This window comes from Salmo trutta, chromosome 19 (genome assembly GCF_901001165.1).
Source record: "Salmo trutta chromosome 19, fSalTru1.1, whole genome shotgun sequence".
Classification (NCBI taxonomy): Eukaryota; Metazoa; Chordata; class Actinopteri; order Salmoniformes; family Salmonidae; genus Salmo; species Salmo trutta.
The window spans coordinates 50,007,321-50,017,915 of record NC_042975.1 but is presented as its reverse complement, the minus strand read 5'-3'; the positions used below and the strand labels follow the sequence as shown (position 1 = coordinate 50,017,915).

Genomic DNA, 10,595 nt, shown 5'->3' with positions numbered 1-10,595 from the left:
ATTTTTTCCAGGTGGGAAAGGGCAGTGTGGAGTGCAATAGAGATTGCATCATCTGTGGATCTGTTGAGGAGGTATGTAAATTGTGGGTCGAGGGTTTCTGGGATGATGGTGTTGATGTGAGCCATGACCAGCCTTTCAAAGCAATTCATGGCTACAGATGTGAGTGCTACGGGTCGGTAGTCATTTACGCAGGTTATCTTAGTGTTCCTGGGCACAGGTACTGTGTTGGTCTGCTTAAAACATGTTGGTATTACAGGCTCGGACAGGGAGAGGTTGAAAATGTCAATGAAGACACTTGCTAGTTGGTCAGCGCATGCTCGCAGAACACGTCCTGGTAATCCGTCTGGCCCTGCGGCCTTGTGAATGTTGACCTGTCTAAAGGTCTTACTCACATCAGCTGCGCAGAGGGGGATCACACAGTCTTCCGGTACAGCTGGTGGTCTCATGCATGTTTCAGTATTATTTTCCTCGAAGCGAACATGGAAGTAGTTTAGCTCGTCCGGTAGGCTTGTGTCACCTGGCTGCTCTCGGATGTGCTTCCCTTTGTAGTTTGTAATGGTTTGCAGGCAGCCCGCTCTCCTGCCTCTCTTTCTCCGCCTCCTCTTCACGCAGACAACGGTGGCTGGGGACGGTGGCTGGGGACCTGTTCCCGAGCTGAGCTGTATATCCTCTGCCTCGGGCTCGTCAGAGTCGTGATAGAAGAAAAAGGATTCTGCTAGTCTCTGGTGAGTAATCGCAGTCCTGATGTCTAGAAGTTATTTTCGGTCATAGGAGATGGTAGCGGCAACATTATGTACAAAAATAGTAAAAAAATAAGTTACTAACAACCCAGTTAAATGAACAAAAAAACACAATTGGTTGGGAGCACGTAGAAAGTCAGCCTTCTGCTCCGGCGCCATTTTACTTATAGTTTTGATGTCTTCAATATTATTCTACAATGTAGAAAATGGTAAAAATAAAGAAAACCCCATGAATGAGTACGTGTGTCCAAACTTTGAATGGTACTGTATATATAATTTGGCTCTATGTAGTTTTACTTATAGGTCTATTGTAAATGTGTATTATTGTTGCGTCAGCATCTTTTTTGCAAAAAGACATACAATTACAAATATAACTTTAAGCTACATATTATTTTGACAGAGGTAGTGAACCATACATTGATCAGCACAGCAATTGATAAAACAGGACCACGTTTGAAACACAAGTGGTTCTGAGCTTATGTCATTATTACACAGGTAAGCTAACAGTTACAGAAATCAGGAATGCAGATTGGCTGTATCTACCTGAGCATCTGTGTCCAACACACCACTTTGCTAAAACAAAGGTTTAAGGAAATACAGGCATGCACCACATTACTACAAGACAAAACAGCTCAATCAAACCTGATGGTCTTGTAAGTATAAAATGCTTGCTTTCATTTAATTAAAACAGCATGAAAAGGTAGTGTAATGAGATAATGTTTTACTGTGGTGTGTGAAAAATTCAATGCTTTACCTTGTATGCGGTACACATCACATTATTGTGGAAGCACCTCCTCTAAGAGTTTGAATTAGTTTGTTTGAGAAGGTTTGAATCCTAAGCAACCTTCCTACACATAGTTGGAAGTACAATACCAACATAGCTACTGTAGTAGGTCAAAACTGTGTGCTGGAAAACCTTGGTAGAGCCTGGGTAGAATAGGCATTGTGGTGCTTATGTGAATTTCATTTATTTTTCGGTTTCAGACCAACGCCAACTTCTCATGATGAAGTTTGGTTGCCAAACCTTTTTCTGGAGGATTTAGTGGTGGCATTAACCATTTCCGTTAGATTTACACTGTCATTGAATCTGGCAAGTCTGGATTTGTTGCCTTCATTCTTGTGCTTCCAGTTAATATTAAAATCTTTGAGAATATATCACTTTTTGTTTTCATCAGTAGCACGGTCAATACTGTCACATATAATATCTAGGTAAGATAGATGTAACGGCCGTCGAAGGGAGTAGACCAAGGCGCAGCGTGTTGAGTGCTCATCATGTATTTATTGTACTGAGAACACATAAACAAAGAAACAAAATGACAGCAAAACAGTTCTGTCAGGTAAGCAACACTAAACAGAAATTAACCACCCACAAAACCCCAAAGGAAAACAGGCTGCCTAAGTATGGCTCCCAATCAGAGACAACGATATACAGCTGTCCCTGATTGAGAACCATACCCGGCCAAAACAAAGAAATACAAAACATAGAAAAAAGGACATAGAATGCCAACCCTAGTCACACCCTGGCCTAACCAAAATAGAGAATAAAGCCCTCTCTATGGCCAGGGCGTGACAATACATTTGAACATGTACACACAGCCAACTCATTTTAGTGGCTGAAATGGTAAATTAAACTCTAGTCGTAGTATTTCTATATCATGGGCATTAATATAGAGTTGGTTCCCCCTTTGCTGCTATCACAGCCTCCACTCTTCTGGGAAGACTTTCTACTAGACGTTGGAACATTGTTGGGGGAATTGCTTCCGTTCAGCCACAAGAGCATTAGTGAGGTCGGGCACTGATGTTGGGCGATTACGCCTGGCTCGCAGTCGGCATTCCAATTCATCCCAAAGGTTTTGAGGTCAGGGCTCTGTGCAGGCCAGTCAAGTTCTTCCACACCGATCTCGACAAACCATTCTGTATGGACCTTGCTTTGAGCATGGGAGTATTGTCATGCTGAAACAAGAAAGGGCCTTCCCAAAATTGTTGCCACAAAGTTGTAAGCACATAATTGTCTAGAATGTAATTGTATGCTGTAGCATTAAGATGTCCCTTCACTGGAACTAAGGGGCCTAGCCCGAACCATGAAAGACAGCTCCAGACCATTGTACCTCTTCCATCAAATGTTACAGTTGGCGTTGTGGCAGGTAGCGTTCTCCTGGCATCCGCCAAACCCAGATACATCTGTCGGACTGCCAGATGGTGAGGCGTGATTCATCACTCCAGAGAACACATTTCCACTGCTCCAGAGTCCAATGGTGGCGAGCTTTACACCACTCCAGCCGATGCTTGGCATTGTGCATGGTGATCGTAGGCTTGTGGGCGGCTGCTCGACCATGTAAACCAATTTCATGAAGCTCCCGACTAACATGTTTCGTGCTGACGTTGCTTCCAGAGGCAGTTTAGAACTCGATAGTGAGTGTTGCAGCTGAGGACAGATGATTTTAACGCACTACAAACTTCATCACTCCTCCAAGTCCCATTCTGTGAGCTTGTGTGTCTCTACCATTTCCACTCTAGCAGGGCAGAAATTTGACGAACTGACTTGTTGGAAAGGTGGCATGCTATGACGGTGCCACATTGAAAGTCACTGAGCTCTTCAGTCAGGCCATTCTTTTGCCAATGTTTGTCTATGGAGATTGCATGGCTGTGTGCTCGATTTTATACACCTATCAGCAACGGGTGTGGCTGAAATAGCCGAATACCCTAAATTGAATGGGTGTCCACGTACTTTTGTGTGTATATATAGAGTATATTGCTACACCACCACCTCGTCTGTTCCTGTCCTTTCTAATCATAGTACCACTGATGCTGACCTGTCCATCAGTAATAGAATGGTCCAGATGGGTTTCTTTGATTGCTAGAACATCCACGTTGTTTTTATGCACCAAGTCATAGACTTCATGGATCTTATTAGGGAGGCTACACACATTTATATGGGTGATATGGGGTCCTTTCTTTGATAATTGCAAATTGACAGAATAAGACATTTTTGTACAGGTAGTCACTGTGTTTTTAGTGGAACACTGGATTCAGGACTTATGGTAAACAGGGAATGACCTGTTAACCATGAGTGAGTCATTTTTGTGTATCTGAACACCTGGCCATTTATGAACAGTTTGTCCACAACCTCTGCAACTCGGTCGCTCTGGCCCTTTGTTCTCTCATGACAGGATAGAGTACTTTGCGTCTCATTTATGTTGTGAGGAAAGTGGTCATTCATCCCATAATTATTCAATTTAATTATCTGTCTCTGCTTCTGGCCATTTCCTTCTGTTTGAAATGTTCAAAGAATGCAATAATTGCATGAGGTCTGCCTCTGAAGGATTTCCCCATTCTATGCACCCTGGAGAAGGTGATTTTCTCCACCACATCAGAGGGCAGTTTCAGCTTTTCAGTCATAAATTCCTTCACACTATTCTCTGGTTCGATATTGTCTGTCTCAGAAATCGCCCCCAAAATTAGAATGTCTCTCATTCCCCGAGATTGTATATATCAAGCAGTGACTCCTTCAGCATTCTGTTCTCCCGATTGTCTCAACAGCATTCCGCATGGTATGTACAGTACCTTTCAAAGATTTATTCTCCTCCTTCAGTTTATCTATTTTCTTTTGGCTGAACTCTAAACTGGCTGTCAGTTCTGATATGCTCTGCTGGATTGTCTGAAGCATCTCCAGTTTCTCCAGGTTTTTGTGGATAGACTTCAGTACGTCCCTGGCACCGTCCACTGCCTCCAAGCTGAAAGACTCTCCTTCGCTGGTGATGTGGTGTGAAGAAGGCCGGGCCCATGACTTCTTTCGCAGCGGGCGTATGACGGAGTTAGCGCGGATGCTGCCTTCGACATGTTTCATATCCGACAGGGCCAGGTAGTGGCGGTCTTTAAAGCTTTCGAGCTCCTGAATTGACTCTGGCGCTTCCAGTTTTTGCTTAAAACGTTCACTACTACACAGTGTATCCTTGTGGATGGCAATATATGCTCATACTGTAGATACATGGGTTGTTTACATTTGTACTTTTTGTAAACATTGAAATTAAACCATACTGTTTTGTTTTGTTTTTTGGGGTTATAATGGGGATGATCAGCAGTTCTATGCTCATGAGGCATCCAGTATATCCATTATATCCCAAAAGTCCACAAAGTCTTTGCACCAATCACAGATTGTGACTTTCGAATACAAAACACAATATGTAAGGTAGGGTCTAATTTAACTACATTGTTTGCCGAAAAAAATATAATTGGCTATTCTAAGCACTAAGGTTAAAAGAGTATAGGAAAAAATCCAGAGAAAAGTGATATACTGTATTCTTGGTATCTGGAAGTGTGACTTGTCAGATTCAATGAAACACTCATGTTCTATGACTAAGTTCAATTCTAATTCCTGTCACTCATATTCAAATTCTACATCCTGTGGGGTGTGGCCAATTTCATTTCAACTCATGAGTTGAATGGGAGTCAATTCCAAAATTCTGAATTGACCCCAACCCTGACTCAGTGGGTGTGTTTGAGTGGATCACTTTTGTCAAGACGTCATTGGTCACCGCCTTTCAAAGTGTCTTGCATTATGGGGATAAAAATTGACTTGCGACTGACTATATCGACTACATGAACCTTTAAAAAATCATGGAGTTTTTTATGAAGTTGCCTTCAAGTCGCTGCAGTTCCTTCTCACCAACTGCACCATGCCGTCATCACAATTTGTCAGTCAATCATTAGGGTGTTTTTGTTTGACCCACGCCAACGTTGCCGAACACGTAACTGAAACAGGAACCAACTTTGCGGCGATTGTAAAGCTACAGGTGATACAGAATATAGTGATATTTGAGACCTCTCTCTAACCAATTAATTGTACACATGTTATATTTTCAGTTTGTGAGTGTGTGATATGGTGTTCTAGAAAAAGTTCATTAAAACATTAATAAAGACAAATGTTTATAAACAATAGTGTAGTGTGGCCCAGCCCCCAAAGTGACTATTTACACTGTATCCTTTGTGATATATTTGCAATGCTGCATTATCTCATCAACCCCCTCGTCTCACCTCTGAGAAGCTGAAGCAGAGGGTCTGTTGTCTTTACACCTTGTAGGTTTGATATCGGATTGGAGGTTAACTTTACAGCTGTGGCATGTATTCATGGATGCCAAGGGAAGCCAGGCTTCAACCAAAAATTTACCAAGAAAAATAAATGAAAACAAAACATTAAATAATGTATCTTTCAATGTAAAACACTCCACTGTTGTAGGTGTAGCTGTTGCTGTTGTTGTGTTGATTATCAAGGTGGTACAATCAATGGACAGAAAAACTGTAAACACACCAGAATCAGATGCATACAGAGCAGAGTTCAATTAATGTGTAAGGTTTCATGTGTAAATGTAGCCATCTCAATGTTGTTATCGTTGTTCGTATCTGTGCAATATACCTCAAAGACCTGTAACCACAGGCAACTAACTGACAAATGCAGCCATCTTGGGTTGTTGGACCACAAACAGCATAACTGTTGTGTCCCCAAGTTTTTCTGTACAACTGCTTTTGTCAGCTGAACAGTGCTTCACGGACAACTAAGGCCAAAACAGCAAACTAAGCTAACATATGGTCATATCCAGGATCATTTAACGATTTGATTTTGAAAAAAAGGGATGATAAAATATTGAATTTGGCCTTTACTACGATAGCCCATATAAACGCTCAGGAAATGTTAGTTTTTTGGACACATATTTAACCCCTTTTTATTTGGCACAAAACTACCTCCATACTTCCATTTATTTTGAAAACTGATACCAGGTTACCTTCAGACAAGTCCTGTGACACTTGTGAGGGTCGTAGAGAAAACAGAGAACACCATCGTGACCATAGAGCGGTCATATTAGTTTGTAGCCCAAACGGTTCGGACGCTACAGACAGAAGTTGGCACATCAGCAGTACTGACTTCAGACATTTTCGTTTCAGGATGTCTCATGGTCTGACAAACACTGCTTTAGCTCGGCCACCAGATATCTCTAGCTTAAAATGACAGATTTGGATGGGGATTTGTTTTATTATGTTACTTAGATTGATCCACGGGTGCATCAATATACTCTTAAGGATTTAAAAGTTACTGAATATTCGTTATATTTATGATGGACAACAATTGAAAGTGTGGGTGACATTTTTTACGGTGTTTCTAATCTGGTATTGGGTATACATGGATGATCCCTGGCCGTGTAATGTGAGTGTGTATCTAACCGATACTGAGATGAGGGAAAGGAAGGGGGATACCTAGTCAGTTGTACAACTAAATGCATTCCACTGAAATGTGTCTTTCGCATTTAACCCAACCCCTCTGAATCATAGAGGTGGGGAGGTTTGTATGCTAAGGGTGTCTATGCTCTTTGTCTCTCTCTTTCTCTCTCTATTTACTAAGAAAACAGTTCTGCAGGTTTTCAGGGATCTGGGAATATTTGCACACACAATCGCTCTGTCACAGGAACAGACACAGAAACCTGCTGGCTGTGGAAAGCCAAGTCACCATATGGCACCAGGAAGTAGGCTGACATAATAAAGCGACACCAATTCTGACAGGAACGTTAACCTTTTCCTTATTGTCTTTTATTAATACATTCTAATTGGAATACAAACTAAGGAAGAATTATACAAACTATGGAATAATTACCATTAGAGTCAAGGGACCAAGAGACCGCTGTCAGAAATCACTATCATAAGCGAGTGAGAGCGTGGCTATGACTGAGTGTATCTGCCTGTCTGTGTGTGTGTGTGTGTGTGTGTGTGTGTGTGTGTGTGTGTGTGTGTGTGTGTGTGTGTGTGTGTGTGTGTGTGTGTGTGTGTGTGTGTGTGTGTGTGTGTGTGTGTGTGTGTGTGTGTGTTTCCATGCAAATAAGTAGCCACAGGCCCAACCCAATTGACTGGCTGCGTAATGTTTGTCGCCAAACCAACATAACTGGTTTCCCCTCCATGTTTTTTTGTGTGAAATACACCTGTATTCAAACCATTATATGACACTTCCTGACTTGTTCCACCAATTCGGTGCCATTTCAGAAGTGTAACAAAAAAAAGTATAATAATATGTTTAAATTAAAAATGTTTAAATTACTTTACTATATTAAGTGCCAAATAAAGTAACAAGATTGACCGTGACAAGGTTCATGATTTCATCCTAAATCAGCAATAAATCCCCCTGTGACAGGGAGAATGGAAGCTTGTTCTGTGCACCAGGAAGTGGCAATTTAATGCAAGCTTTACAAAAAAAATTGATTTGTTCAAACATTTCAAGCCTGTATATCTATGGGTAACAGGGTTGACGTGTAACTGTATGCATGACCCACTCAGTTTTTATCCACAAAACACACGCAAGTGGCCAAACATAGTATAAAAAGCATACCTGCTATTACACTATGATTTTACTTTCAGATGTTGAATGTTTCTTTAGAATTTTTTTTTTTATGAATAGTTTCACCATATTGAAATGAGAGTTCAGTTAACATAACAGGGTTGACCTTAAAATGAGGTACAGACTAAAATGAATCGCTAATCACATGAAATAAATTATAATCTTCAGAAATGACTTTGTCAAAGCCACAAAACAACTACAGCTTTACAATGATGGGAAAAACGTGGATAAATTGTGCGGTTAAGTTCATTAAAATATTCCTAGAAGTCACAGAGGGTGCAAGGAGGGACATGTCAAATGCAGAATTTTGGCACTTTAGCAAGTCTTTGATTCATTTAAAAAAGGCACTCATTTCGTGGAACGACCCACCTATACCAGCCTGTACCTCAAATATACAGTGTAAATCCAGTCAGAAGACATGATTCAGCATACTTTTCACCAACATTTAGAGGGCATTCATTCTTCAGAAAGGCATGAAAAAAGAGAGCAGGCAAGGCCAGGTTAATTGTCATTGTCCTTATGTTCCTGTAAGGAACAGTCAAGAGGGCGTCAGATTACAGGTGAAACCCTCCCCTCTGGCTGCCTCCTCCCTCCCTTCTCTTCTCTCATCTCTCCTGCTCCTCCCTCCTCCTCCTCCTCCTCCCTCCATCCCCTTCTCTCAGTAGCCTCTATGGGCAGGTCATTGTTTTTGTGAAGAGCTTGAAAACACCTGTTCTACCATACTGAGACATCATCACCAGGTGAAAGAGAGCGCAAGTCGAGAGAGCGAGAGAGGAGTTAAAAGGATGAACACCGAACACAAAGAACCACAAAGAAGCTCCAGATTTGGAACAGAATCTTCTGTCTTTGATTTAGAATCTCAGCTTGACTGAATCCTCTGTTAATTCTAGAATATGTGCGCTGGATTCTGGAAGTTGAGAATCTCAGCAGGTTCTAAGAACTTCTTAGTTAAGTCAGTCGTTCCTCCAGGAGGGGCAGGTGTTGGAGAGAGCCAGCCCAGGGAGCTAGCATGTCGATGGGCATGGAGATTGTGGGAATTGCCCTGGGTGTCATAGGATTCATCCTGGGCATCGTGGTCTGTGCTTTGCCCTTGTGGAAGGTGACAGCCTATATCGGAGCCAACATTATCACATCCCAGACCATATGGGAGGGCCTGTGGATGAACTGTGTGACCCAGAGCACGGGGCAGATGCAGTGTAAGGTCTACGACTCCCTCCTGGCCTTGCCCCAGGACCTGCAGGCCGCCAGAGCCATGACAATCATCGCAATCATCCTGGGGATTCTAGGGGTGATGGTCTCCATCGTCGGAGCCAAGTGCACCAACTGCATCGATGATGAACCCTCCAAGCTAAAGTCATGATCATCTCCGGAATCTTCTTCATCCTGGCCGGGATCCTTGTCCTCATCCCTGTCTCCTGGTCGGCCAGCACCATCATCCAAGGCTTCTACAACCCCCTTCTGATCAACGCACAGAAGAGGGAGCTGGGGGCCTCTCTCTACATTGGCTGGGGGGCCGCAGCCCTGCTACTGATCGGAGGGGCCATGCTGTGCAGCTCCTGCCCCCCCAGGGAGGAGAAGAGGTACAAGCCCCCCGGCATGGCCTACTCCGCCCCTCGCAGCGGGGGCACAGCGGGATACGGCAGGAAGGACTACGTCTGAGAGAGACTTCTTCACCTGCCTGATTGAATGGAGGGAAGAAAAAATGAAGGAAAAGAAGAGGAGAGGTATCGCTATCCTGAACATTAGCGTGTTTGTTTGCTGTCTGACACAAAAACTAGGAGAGGAATCTCCTAGAAAGACTCCTACATGAAGGAATGTGTGCTTTACTGTTACTTCTTGGCTTTTCCTCCCCTGCGCATTTCTATTTAGTTTCGTTGTTCAGCTTTATAGTGTGCAGGCTAGTGTGACGTATGGTAGAGGCTCTTAGATCGAGATACTGTACATACAGTGGGGGAAAAAAGTATTTGATCCCCTGCTGATTTTGTACGTTTGCCCACTGACAAAGAAAGGATCAGTCTATAATTTTAATGGTAGGTTTATTTGAACAGTGAGAGACAGAATAACAACAAACAAATCCAGAAAAACACATATCAAAAATGTTATAAATTGATTTGCATTTTAATGAGGGAAATAAGTATTTGACCCCCTCTCAATTAGAAAGATTTCTGGCTCCCAGGTGTCTTTTATACAGGTAACGAGCTGAGATTAGGAGCACACTCTTAAAGGGAGTGCTCCTAACCGCAGCTTGTTACCTGTAAAAAAGACACCTGTCACAGAAGCAATCAATCAATCAGATTCCAAACTCCCCACCATGGCCAAGACCAAAGAGCTCTCCAAGGATGTCAGGGACAAGATTGTAGACCTACACAAGGCTGGAATGGGCTACAAGACCATCGCCAAGCAGCTTGGTGAGAAGGTGACAACATTTGGTGCGATTATTTGCAAATGGAAGAAACACAAAAGAACTGTCAATATCC

The 10,595-nt window shown here is 42.6% G+C and overlaps 1 pseudogene; it reads left to right on the top strand.

Annotated features, from left to right (window-relative positions):
* Positions 1-8,789: 8,789 nt before the first annotated feature.
* LOC115154913 (claudin-4-like) lies at positions 8,790-9,821 on the top strand (annotated as a pseudogene).
* Positions 9,822-10,595: the final 774 nt, after the last annotated feature.